Source organism: Tupaia chinensis, unplaced genomic scaffold (assembly GCF_000334495.1).
Source record: "Tupaia chinensis unplaced genomic scaffold, TupChi_1.0 Scaffold000627_1, whole genome shotgun sequence".
In the NCBI taxonomy this organism is placed as follows: domain Eukaryota; kingdom Metazoa; phylum Chordata; class Mammalia; order Scandentia; family Tupaiidae; genus Tupaia; species Tupaia belangeri.
In genome coordinates this window covers 1,001,533-1,014,837 of record NW_006160147.1, presented here as the reverse complement: position 1 = coordinate 1,014,837, position 13,305 = coordinate 1,001,533, and the positions used below count along the sequence as shown (strand labels likewise).

At 51.9% G+C, this 13,305-nt stretch overlaps 1 protein-coding gene across 1 annotated transcript in view; it reads left to right on the top strand.

The window, feature by feature from the left end:
* SYT2 (synaptotagmin 2) overlaps window positions 1-13,305 on the top strand; it is a 120,734-nt gene that overhangs the window by 24,914 nt on the left and 82,515 nt on the right. The window lies entirely within an intron of this gene.

Sequence of the window (13,305 nt, the reverse complement as noted above, 5' to 3'; positions counted from 1 at the left end):
GAATTACAGCCACAGCAGTGTGAGCTTGTGGGGGCTGGCTGGCCCTGATGGGGGATGGGATGTGGGAGTACTGGTGTGTGTTGGGGAGGGTCCGTGGTCTCATCCTTGCATATGTGAGGTTGTGTGCTCCTTACACGTGCTGAGGGGTGTGTACTAGTCGTCTTCTCTTCCTAAGGGGCCAACAGGTGGTATGGTGGTTAAGGTACTGGACTCCCACATGGCTGACCGCAGTTCAAGTCTCAGACCTGGTGGCTTGCTTCCTTACTCCCCCCACCCTGGTGAGTACATGTGCTCTATAGCAAATTTAAAATAATAATAAAAATAAATAAAATTAAATAAATAATTCTAAAAAAAGCCCCATCCACCCCTCCTGATCAGCAGGGAGAAGAATGAGTTCCCCTGAGTAAATGAGACCCAAGAATTCAGGGAGACCTGTGGGATTTGTGGTTGGGGGCTGGGTCCACAGTGGGGCCAAGGGTCATGACGTTCACTGCTGCAGCTGGCCCTTGGATGCTCCTGTTAGCAGCTGACCCTCTGGAAGTTCCAGGCCACATGTCCTGACTCCCTGTTTGGGTCTTCCCTCTCCCACGTTGAACTCGTGTCCCTTATCACCATTGGAGGCTGGGTGAGGGGGCTGCCTGAGAACAGTCTTACTCCAGAGATAACTTAACTCAGCCCACTCCTACTGGTTCCAGATCTCAAGGAAGGGCTGATGCCCTTGGCCAGCCATTCGTAAATATCAGAATCTTCTTCCAACTCCAGGAAGTTCTCCCTGCTCTCTAATTTGAGGCCCTCCTGCTGCAACCAAATATATCCTCTTGTTCTTTGGGCTGTCGATCTCTCCTTCCAAGGTCTCATGTAACATCGCAGGCGTGGGAGACAGATGAGTAATGCTTGCTTAACAGAGAGGAAAATGCAATTCAGGATTTTGGGTTTAGAGCCAAATCCCTTTGTAGCTATCTCTCATCTCCAACTTGACACATTTCCCTGCTCGATACCTGGGCGCTGTCCAGGGGGCTGAATGAGAACATCCTTGCAGTAGAAAACGCGAGAAAGTGCTGGCCTTCCCATACTGCACACAGTCCCAACCTGCTCCGGACCCTCGACTGTGCCCTCCCTCTGGGGCAGGCCAGAGCGTTAGAATGGCAGGACCCTTCCTGCTAAAGAAGGGATAAAATCCTTAGTGAGGTTTCCTTTCACCCTCTCACTTCACCCTCCTGATGCTAGGGGTGGAGGAGAGCTGAGGGAATGATGGCAGGTCACGTCGGTCCATCTTACACATGAGGAATCTGAGACTCAGAGAGTAAAGTGGTTTGCCAAAGCCTACACTGCAGGCTGGGAGCTTCTCTGAAACCCAGCCCCGGGGTATGGACAACCCCAAGGAATGGTGACCAGAAATCCAGGCTCTCACCCACAAAGGGGTCTCTGCATGCTCAACCTCTATTGCCAGAGGGGCTCTGGCTGACTGGATGGGCTGCCCCTGGGCAGGGCCTAGCCTATTAACGTGCCTTCAGGGTTGTGAGCCCTGAGCAGGTTTTTTTTTTGCTTATTTCAGATTCAGTTCGGTTAGTTACAAAGAACTTGGCAGATAGGAAGGGACACTGGGAGAAAAAGGGTGGTTTTTATGTCTCTGAGGGTGTGGAAGAGGGTCCATTCTTAGATAAACAAATAAACACAAGACTGCTCTTCCCAGAATCCTTCCGGTCCCCTCCCCGTCTGAGCCGCACGTGCTTTTGCCTCCACCATCCACAGGGTCTTTCTCTCCAGCGTTGGCCTCTCCCCCTTTCACAGAGCACCCGTCTCTCTTTGTCAGTCACTCAGTTTTCATTGAGCTCAGCCAATGGTCTACCCTACACCCAGCTAGGGAGGCGAGCACACTGTGCAGCAATATGATAGATTCAGGGTAACTCACACGGACGTGGGAGACGTAACAGGAGACGGCAATGCACCTGTCACAGGGGCAGACACTAAGTGCCAGGTTGGTGGGGGGTGGGCACCCGGGGTGGACTGTCGGATTAGAGGAGGGAGCAAAAACCATGGACTGGGATGGTCAATAGGGTGCGTTAGAGAGGAGGGCATGTACACGGGGCACACGCCTTGCTGGGGTCTTTGAGAGTTAGTCATTTATTTATTTATTTATTTTTAATTTGCTAGAGGGCATGTGTGCTTGCTGGAGAGAGAGAAAGTGAGAGAGAGAGAGAAGGCACCTCTGATGGGGACGATCAAGCTGTAATCTCTTCTCCTCCATCTCTCCTTTGAAGATTTTGGGCACGCATGCACACGTGCCCAGCATGTTTCTCAATCTGCCTAATCTGGGACTTGAACCATGCGGTCAGCCATGTGGGATCCGGCTGCCAAGCCACAGGCTGGCCTGAGAATTAGGCATTCATTTACCAAATGATTCATTTGGTACCTACCAAGGGCATGCATTCTGCTGAGTCCTGGGGACATAATGATGCATAAGACTCAGCCCCAGCCCTGCTCCGACTTACAGTCCAAGCACATCAGCAGGTCATTGCAATCGGAGGGCAAGCCTTAGCATGGATTTAGAGAGTGCAGCCCAGGGAGGGAAGGAACTGGAGTCAGAGACTTCCCTGAGCAGCAGGAGCTTGAGCTGGCTTCTAGGAAGAGCAGGCATTTTCTAGGTGGGTTTCCAGCAGTGGGAATTACAAGAAGGAGCTCTCGGAGGTGTGAAGCATCTTGGTAGGCTTTGAAGGGCTCCAGAGAAAAGCAAGGGGATGACCAGCCAAGCAGGGTGGGGAGAAGGGAGGCTGCAGGGGCAGACCACGCCCAGGGAGGCAGTGAGTGCCCTGCCGCTGCGCCAGGAGAAAGAGAGGGAGGCGTGCACCTGACCAGACGTGCAGAGCGGTGGGAGGGTGGCAGGAGGCAGAGAGCTGGGTTAGGGGCCTGTTGGGACATAGGCCCACCTGGCTGGAGCAGAGGCGGTTCATTCTCAGCCCAGCACAGCAGAACTGAGGGAAGCAGTTCCTGGATGACTTTTCCTTGGCCACTAGAGGGACTTGAGAGCAAGAGCCCCTTGCCCCCATCATGCCCCTTCTTTCCTAGGCTGGTGGCAGGACTTCAGCTTTAAGAGGGAAGAGAGAAGCCGAGAGCCCAGTTTCCTTGAGGCTTTGTATGTCTGAGGTTAGGACAGAAGAAGGGGAGGATGAGAAGAAGCCAGGTTGAGGCAAGAAGGTGGCAGGAGGACCCAGGTGGGGGCCAGGTCATGTTCTCCTGGGCCGACCCTCTTTCTGGCGGATGTGCCAGCCCTGCCCTGGGGCTCCCTGCCCTTGCCCCCATGCCTGGAACCCTGTGAGACTGTTTCCTGATGATCTCACCCACGGTCTCACTTGCAGGAAACATGCCTCCTAGTGCTGTGAGCCTGTTCCCTAGTTAATGGAGCTGGGAGATGCCTGCTCATTTTTCCCCTGAGCTGTGACAGGCAAGAGGAAACTTGCCCTGAAAGATGCTTCCGTGTGGATTGAAGTAAAACACTCCGTGTAGCTTGTAGCAGAGCATTTAAAAGGAATAATAGGCATCTCCCCAGGACACCAGCTTCCAAGGGCAGGTCTCCCAAATGTTCCTCTCTCTCCCACCCAAGCAGCCTTCACAAAACAAGGTGGGGGAGGAGTGGTGGTGCTGCCAATGTCCCCACTGGCCAGAGACCCCAGGAGGCCTGAGGCCTGGCGCTTCCAGAAAAAGGCGACTTCAGAAATCTGGAAGAAAGAATGGGTGTGTTTAAAGGCCTGACGCCTGGAGTTGGATAATTAAACTCCGCTGATTGTCCGCATTGCGAACAGAGTCCTGCGGGTGTGCAGGAGGGGTTAGGATGAGGGTTGGAGGGTGGGGCGGGGGGCCTGGTGCAACCTGGTTTCTCTAAGTACCACCCCTCTACTTCCGATAACCTGCAAGTGGAACTAGACCTGGAGAATAACAGAGCCAGTCAGGTGAGTGGGCAACGGCTGTTTTCATTTATTTTTCTCCTTAGGAGGCGACAGCTGTTTGCTCAGGTGGCCACGTCCTCAGCAGGCAGGTTCGCCAGATGAGGGCTGAATCCGCCTAGGCGATTCTGGATTCTGCTGAGGGCCGGCTTCCTCCCAGAGAGGTCAGTTCCCCGGGGAGTGCTCTCCTTGAGGATGGTTGTGGACTAATGGCTCTCCTTCCCAGCTTCTGTCACCTTCCCCCACCTCCGAAAGCTGTGTCCTGCAGGGTGGCAGGGTGGCAGAGAGGGTTGGGGTGTTCGTGCCAGCAGCCAGGGAGCACATAAGAGGCTGGTCAGTGTTGTGTCAAGGCATCCTGCCTGGGGATCAGCAAAATGAGAAGCACATCAGGCTACAAAAGAGGGGCCACAGGGAGGCATTAGCCAGGGACCAGCTACATTGGGGCGAGAGGCGCAGTGGAGCAGGGACACCCTGGCAAGTCCTGGAACAGGCCCTGCGTGTGCTCCTTCGGCACATGCACGGCAGCCCTGTTCACACAGCCAAGGCAGGGTAATAATCGCAGTCCACGAGGAAATGCCATTATCTACAGCGGAACATTATTCGGCCGTAAAAACGGGCTCCTGCCATTTGTGACAACACAGATAAGCCTGGAGGACATTATACCGAGAAATAGAAAGACAGCTACTGGGCCAGCTGAGGCCTGGTGGCTAAGGCGGCCAGATCCCACATGGCTGACTGTGCGGTTCAAGTCCAAGGCCCAGTGGCTTGAAAAACACCCCAGGTCGATGTGCACGTGTGCCCAGGATGGAGGAGATAGTAGATGGAGGAGGGATTTTTGCACGACCACTTCCCGTAGGGTGTACTTTCTTGCCTCTCCCCTCTGCCCCGTTTCTCTCTGGTGAGTGCATGCACCCTCTGGCAAACTTTTTAAAAAGACAAACACCATACGATCTCTCTTACACGTGGACTCTGAAAAAGAAAGTTCAATGCACAGAAATGGAGTGTATGAGGGGCAGGGAGGGGAGGAACCAGGGAGGAGCAGGCGAGAGGTTACAAACTTGCCGTTCCGTCGACTCAAGCCCAGTGACCTCATGTGCAAGAAGACAGCAGTTAGTGCTACAGAATTGGGCCCTGCCTCGGTGATGCAGTAGGTAGAGTACTGAGCTGTGGTGCTGGAAGCCACTTGGCTGACTGTGAGTTTGGATCCCAAGTTGACCTGAAAACATACAGGTGTGTGCAACCAAGATCTTGATGGGCTGGAGGGCTGCATTTTTTACCTTTGATTTTTTTTTTCTTTTTTTGAGAGATTTTTGCTATTGGGTGTGTGCGCTCACCAGACAGACAGAGAGAGACAGAGAGACAGAAAGCGAGAAATCACCCCCCAGAGGGGATAGCCACGCTGCAATCCCTTCTCCTCTATTCTCCTCTCAGGATCTTGGGCACGCATGCACACATGCCCGGCATGAGTTTAAGCCACTGGATCTGGGACTTGAACCGCGGTTGACTACGTGGGAGTTCAGTGACATAGCCATTACGCTAACTGCTGATCCCGAGGGCTGCATTTTTCAAAATGGTTTTGCAAACTCATAGTCCCACCAGCAGAATGGAGAATCCCTATTGCTCTATATTCTTTCAACACTTGATATTTTCAGTCTTTTCATTTTTACCATTCTGGTAGTTGTGTGTGATATTTCTTTTTGATTTCAACATGCATATCCCTGATGACCAAAAAAAAAAAAAAAAAAATCAAGTCCCTTTTCATGTGCTTATTGGCTATTTGGATATATTTTTTTTAAGTTACTATTTAGGTCTTCTCATTTATTTGCTAGGTTATCTGTCTTTTCTTATTGACTTGTGGACATGAAGGCTGCCCCTGTTGAAGGCCCAGGCTCTGATTCTTCACTGTACTTTTCTCCCTGAAGATAATTGGAGTAGTTTTGTAAAGTAGGATCTGGCAGGTTAATTTGATATTCCCTGACTTCCATCAGCACCTACCTACTAGATGAATGTCGCCAGTTGTCTAGTGCGTAGGCTGGCCCGTGTTTAGCTCTGTGCTAGTTTTCCGGCCTTAGCGCTCAGTCCTCCCCACCCTCAGAAGGCCCCTGCTTTGGTCAGATTAGATCCCACCCAGGCCCCAACTCCATCCGGCCGCTTTCTCCCTGTGTCTTCACTCAGGTCTGCTCTTCACCTGCGAGGCTTTCTAGGAGCCTTTTTGCTTACTCCAGGTTCTGGTACATCCCATCTCTTCCTTGAAGCCGTTTTGATCTTCAGCAGCTCCCAAGGTTCTTCCTTCCTGGTCCCAGCCTGTCTTCAGCAATTAAAGACACTGCCCTGCTGTCTGCGGGGCCTCTTTTCTTGGCTCATCTTGTCACTTGATTTTGTGTGCTCATGCTGCCTCTCCGCAGTGGACCGTACCTCTACTGCTGTGCTTCCCACTGTGGGTGCTTGTTCGAGCCAGGAGTGGGCGGGTCAGCCAGAAGTCCCATCACGGGACAACGTCACCACGCTCTGCCTGTTCACCATGTCACATCGCTCAGGGGACAGCTGGGCAGGGATGCAGCAGTGAGTGGTACCTTCCCTCTAAGTCAGCCTCCCTGGGGAGTCGAGGCAGGGACGTGGGAAGCACCAGCAGGGTGTGGGTTGGGGCGACTCATGGTCCGGGAGGCCGGATGTCAGCATGTGGGACGTCTGCGGGCACTGCAGTGGCCCTGACCTCATCATCAGCTAGTCGATGGGGTGGCTGATGAGGTCATGGTCTCAGATCTGATCCCCACAGAGGTACATGGTGGTGCTCACCTCTGCTTTGTGAACCCGTTTCCCACCTCCCCTGCAAGGCGGTGTTGGGGCATGCGAATCCTAGGTCCCCCGTCTGCTCAGCTTGCTTCCTGGAGCTGCTAGTCCCAGGGGCCTGGAGGTGGGAGCAGGGGTGGCTCAGTGCCACACCCCAACTGCTGGGCACAGCTGTCCTGTAGCTGTCAGAGGTCTTGTACCCTCACCAGAGGACAGTGCTGCTGCCCCTGCAGGACCAGCCTGCCAGCCCCACCCTCACCCTGGAATGTCTCATCCATTCCCATCTGAGCAGGTGTGTGTGTGTGTGTGTGTGTGTGTGCATGTACAGTTCAGACCTTTCGCTGAAGATCCTGAGCTCTGGTCTGAAGCTTTTTCCCAGAGCTGGATAATGAAAGGCTTTCAGTGGCGAGTCTCTTAGAGATCTCACTTAACAGTGCTGAGTGCTCCCTGTCTGCTGGCTGCCGTGGCCAGAGCTGCCAAGGACCCTGCCCTGGGGATTTCTCCTGTTAAATAACATGAGCCACTATGCAGTGGGGTGGAGGAGTCTCGCAGCTCCTGACTCTCACTGCATTTCCTGGGCTCCTGTCCTGGGACTCCTCCCTCTCACTCTCTCTCCCACCCTCTGGCCATTTGGCTCGGGGGAGGCTCCCTTGGGCAGCTGCGAGGCAGGCTGTGGTCAGGGAGGGAAGGTGCCCTGTGGCTCAGCTTGGCTGGGGGACGGCAGGAAGGGATACAACAGAGCTGGTGTGACAGGAGTCAGATGGGGCATCTGGACTTTGGGAAATCTCACACTGAGGCATTGACTAGACTGCATTTGAGCAAGGGGCTTGGGCAGAACCCCACATGAGAGGCGTAGTGGTGGGCTTCAGCCACTAGCAGTGGCGATGGTACAGCTGTTTGTCAAGGGCTCTTCTCTTGCTCCTCAAATCACCCACCAGCTCTGCCCAGCCCTTTATGCCCCGGGCCTAATCCAGGCAGGGTGGAAGTGCAACCCACCCAGAGCTCAGCAGCCGGGGCCGTTCCGTCTCTGCCTGCATGCCTGTGCTTGTCAGGAATTTGACGCTGGACACCACATGTATGTCTGATGTGGGTGGGAGCTTGAGCTTCCTGAGAGTGTTTAGATGGAAAAAAGCAGAGCGGGGCAAGCAAGAAGAAAGTTGGAGTGTGTGGGCATAAGGCCAACACGTGGTTAAGTAGGACTGGGGGTCACTCGCCCTTGCCCCTGTTGGCACCTGCCCATCTTCGCCCTTCTTGCTCCCTCTGTTCTACTGATAAATCTTTTATTTTTATAATTATTTTTCTTCACTATCACAGGGCACGTGTGCTCTGTGGTACCCCCACTCCAATGGGGCAAGGCCACACCACAATCCTTTTTTTCCTGCATTTCTTTGGGGTTTGGGGCACACACACATACAAACACTTGCACTCAGTGTGTTTTTCAAGCCACTGGTGCTGGACTTGAACTGCATTTGCTCACGTGGAGTCCAGCTTTCTAGACACATTACTTAACTGCTGCACTACAGGGCTGGCCCATGATCAGTTTAAAAACATTAATTATTCCATGAATAAGAGAAACAGAGAGAGAGAGAGAGAGCACGAGCTGGTGGTCCAGCACTCTTGACGGGGTCTTGAAGCTGTGATCTACCCCTCAGCCTTAGCCATTGTGGCTCATGGGCGCACACGTGCCCAGTGTACTTAGGGAGGTCTTGAACTGGCAACCTTCCCATGTGGGTCTGCCTCACACAGCGTCGCATTTTGTTGCTGCACCGCCATCCAGCCCCCATAATTGATCAATTTAACCACCATCTGGTTCTGTGTAAGTGAGGAAGCATCATTTGCAGATTCCACGGGTAGGTCCTGTTCGCCATCGCTCCTGGAGGCAGAAACTGGTGTGCTCTGGTTCCCAATTTCAGCCATGATTATATAATGGCCTGTGTGAAGCTGAGCCCTCTAAATTGCATATTTGATTTTAGGAAGCTCTGTATTTAGCCAAAACATATGGAGTCCTGAATGCAGGCGCCATGCTGGGATCTGGGATGCAGAGACGAGTGCCAAGGCCTCTGCTTCCAGAGGGTGCAGATCCTGGGGAAACCGACATGCAGGCTGTTAGTTCAACGCAGGCAGATGACGCTCAGGAGGATGGAAACATGAGCTGTGCCAGGACTGGGGGGCTTCGAGAGGAGGCGACGTTTCATAAATGCTTTGAAGGAGAAGTAGAGTCATTTGAGGAACAGAGGGCTCCTAGGCAGAGAATGACATGGATTAAGGAGAAAGCATGACACAGCATTGGAGCCTTAAGGAAGCATGGGACTTAGGGGGAACTGCAAAGAAAGTGGGGGGGGGCCTGGATCGTGAAGGGTCCCGAATACCCGGCTGAGGAGTGGGGATCTTACCCCTGAGAGGTGTCGGCAGGGTGTGATGTGGCAGGTGTGCATGTTAGGAAGTTCACTCTGGCAGAATTGTGATTCCCGCATGGGGGGGAGTGACACAGACAGCAGGGGAGCAGTCAGGAGAGAACTGTGGAATCTAGGTGAGACACTGGGAGGGCCCGGACCTCTGGGATAATGGAGTCTGCGTTCCAGAGCTAATTAGGAAGAACGCCCCGGACGTGGTAACCAATTATAAGCAGGAGGTGATGGGGGAGGAAGCTCAGAGACGATTCCTGTCTCTGAACCAAGCAACCCTCCCAGCAGTGGTGCTTTAAACCAAGAAGGGAGGTGTAAGGGGCAGGCTGGGTTTACCTTGAAGGAAAAGAGAGAGTTGTGTTTGGACATGGTGAATTTGGTGAGAAGGCTTGTGAGCTGAGGAGGGGATTCAGAGAGGGTGGGGTCAGTGCGGGTAAGAAGGTGAGAGCAAGCTTTGGAATGGGCATTCTGCCTGGCAGTCTCCAGTCCAGGATGGAGTCTCATCCAACTTCCTGTTCCTAACTCCTGGAAAGGGACCTGGATCAATAAATGCGTGTTGCTGCCGGAAGTAGGACTTGAGCCAACTCCGAACTGCAGGGCGACAGGGAGGAAGGCAGGCATCCCATGGCTGGGGCCACAGCCTGAGGATCCCTGACTGTAGTGACAGAGAGGCACCCGTCTGGCTGCCAGGGGGGCTGGAGGAGATAGAAAGGCAGTGGCCTTGGAGAGAATGGCATTTGGAGTGAGTCAGATCGGGATTGAACCTGGCCCTGCACCCTACTACTAACTGACCTGGGGGCAAGTTACCAGTTTTCCTGTCTGCGGAATAGTCGGGTATCCTGCCCAAACTGGCTGCGGAGATGAATGAAAAGCGGCAGAGTCTTTAGCCCTCTGTAATAGAGATAACTCCTGGTAGCACTCAAAGAGGTTAGAGATGGCTCCTAGCCAAGGTCGGACCAGAGGCCGGGTGGCTTGAAGGCCCACCCAGGAGCTCGGCGTGCCCCGTGGGTGTTGTTTCTGGTCTGTTTCCCTGGTGTCTGGGCTGGTGAGAGGAAATGGGGCAAGGTGGAGTTAGATTAGTGAGGGGTCACCAACAAAATCATCTGGGAGTAAGCAAATGTTGCACGCTAAAAGATGAAGTTCTTCCTCCTTGGTGTTTGGAACCTCTAGTGGTAACATTTTTTGTTTTTTTTTGAGAGGTTTTTGCTATAGGGTGTGTGCGCTCGCCAGAAAGACAGAAACAGAGAGATTCCTCCATTCTCCTCTTGGGATCTTGGGCGCGCGCACACACACGCGCCCAGCGTGAGTTTAAGCCACCGGGTCTGGGACTTGAACCACAGTCAACTACATGAGAGTCCAGCAACCTAGCCATTACGCCAGCTGCCGGCCCCATACATTTCTCTTGTTCTAACCAAATTGCATTATTAAATATTCATTAAAAAATACATAATGTACATGGCTAAAGAGTAATTACAGAAAGGACACCAATGTTCCCAATAGCCAGTTTATGTCATTGAAATCTTAAGATATCTCTGAATCTTTCCATTTTGTTTCCCCATTTTGCTTTCAATTTCTATCCCATAACATTTTTAAAAAGTTTATTTCTTCCATGAGTGAGAGGGACGGAGAGAGAGAAAGAGAGTGAGCAACCCCCCACCAAGGTCTTGCTACCACTATCCACCCCCAGCCTCAGCCAGCCCCAGCCCGTGGGCGGGGCGTGTGCCCAGCACATTTGTCTCGATACAAATTTAGAACCGTCCCCTGTGGGACAGCCTCACAGAATGCCGTTTTGCTCCTGCACTGCCACCCGGCCCCTCTCTGAGAGAGAACATAGACACTGGGTTAGAAAATGCACAGCCCAGCCTTTCTCAGTGACTGCGCTCCCAGCTGTGCCTCCAGGCCTTTGCTGAGTCCCCAACTCAGCCACATCCTCCGGTCAAACATTCTCAAAGTGCTTTCTGCTTTTCATTCACAATCTTAGCGTGATTTCTGCTTATGCATTTATAAAATCGTTTAGTGTGTCTTTCCTGCAACATTGTGAAAGCAGGGCCTATCGTGTTTGCTTCATCATCATTTGTTGAATGAATGACTGTATGTTAAAATATGATCATATGGGGACCAGCAGTTAGCGTAATGGCTATGTCGCTGGACTCCCATGTAGTCGTCCTGGATCCGGTGACTTAAAACTCACGCCGGGCGCGTGTGCGTGCCGGCCCAAAATCCTGAGAGGAGAATGGAGGAGAAGGGATTGCGGCGTGGCCATCCCCTGTGGGGAGTGATTTCTCGCTTTCTCTCTCTCTCTCTCTGTCTGGTGATTGCACGTGCCCCATAGCAAAAACCTCTCAAAAAAAAATATATATATATAATCATATGGACTCATTCACGTGCTCAACATGCTCAGATCCTCGGCGCCTCGTTTTCCCGGATATTCGCTGTACCGTTGCATGTATGCAGCCTGACTCGGCAGACTCTGAGCCCTCCTGTGTGCTGAGCACTGTCCTCAGGGTATGCAATGAACAAGACGGCATCGGCCCTCTCTATGCAGCTCTGCCTTCTTGGGAGGCACAGAAGACAACAAACAAGGTAAATGTCGGAGCAAGGTCAGTTCAGAGGAAATGATCCAAGGAAACAGAACTGGATGAGATAATGAGGAGTGGCGCCTGAAGAGTTGACGCTTGAGCTGAGCTCAGGGCAGTACAAGGGAGCATTGAGTGAAGGGCCTGGACAGGGTCTGCAGGTGGAAGGAGCAGCGAGGGCCTCTGCAAGAGCCAGCATGGTGGGTGGAGGGGATGTAAGGGAGGCCTGTGTGACCAGAGCAGCAAGGGATGGGGTGAAAGACCAGCAGCCTTAGGAGTAGACGCAGGAGTCAGGATTGCATATTTCGTACTAAGTGCAGTAGAGCCCTGGGAAAGCTTCAAGATAAGGAGAGATGATTTGATTTAGTTAAAAGAAGCTTCTGGGAGGCCGGCAGGTGGTGTGATGGTTAAGGACGCTAGATTCCCACGTGGCTGACCGTGGTTCAAGTCCCAGACATGGCGGCTTGCCTTCTCACTTTCCCTCTCTCCCTCTGCCCCCCTTTGCTCAAATTAAAATAAATAAATAAAGTTAAATAATTCTTTAAAAAGAAAAGAGGAATCTTCTGGTTGATAATGGGTCATATTCTCATCAGATATATAGATAGAGGTGAATGATTGAACATACATGGGATTTATTAAAGCCATGTTCTGGGCTAGACCCATAACCTGGTGGTCAAGGAAGCCAGATCCCACATGGCCAACCATAGTTTGACTCCTAGCCTCGGTGGCTTGAGAAACATACTGGGTACGCATGCACATGTACCCCAAATCCCAACAGGATAGAGAAATGGAGAAGGGATCGTACCATGACCCTGTCCCCTTAGGGGGTGCTTTCTTTCTGCCCCTCACTCTGTCTCCTTGTCTCTCTTGGGCAAGTGCATGCAACTTCTGGCAACTTAAAGAAAAAAACAAAAACAAAAAGCTCATATTCTTATATTCACATATATTTATAGTTTACCCTTGAACAACATGGGTTTGAATTATGTGGGTCACTTATATGTACATTTTAAATTTATTTTCTCTTCCTTATGATTTCCTTCATAACATTTTTTTTTCTTTGGCATACTTTAAGAACACAGTATGTTGGGGACCAGAAGGTGGCACGGTGGTTGAGGTGCTGGACATTCCCACATGGCTGACCATGATTCAAGTCCTGGACCTGGTGGCTTGCTTTCTCACTTTCCCTCTCTCTCTGTGTGTGTCTGTTCAAATTGAAATAAATGAATAAATAATATTAAATAAATCATTCTTAAAAAAAAAAAAAAGAATACAGTATGCTGGGGCCAGCAGGTGGCGTGGTGGTTAAGGGTGTTGGACTCCCACATGGCTGACCACGGTTTTAGTCCCAGACCTGGAGGCTTGCTTTCTCGCTTTCCCTCTCTCTTTCTCTCTCTCAGTCTGTCCCTTTCTGGTCAAAATAAAATGAAGTTAAATAAAAATAATTCTTTAAAAAAAGAATAAAATATGCATGGGACCAGCAGTTAGTGTAGTCCACCGCGGTTCGCGTCCCGGACCTGGTGGCTTAAAACTCACGCCGGGCGCATGTGCATGCATGCCCAAGATCCCGAGAGGAGAACGGAGGAGAAGGGATTG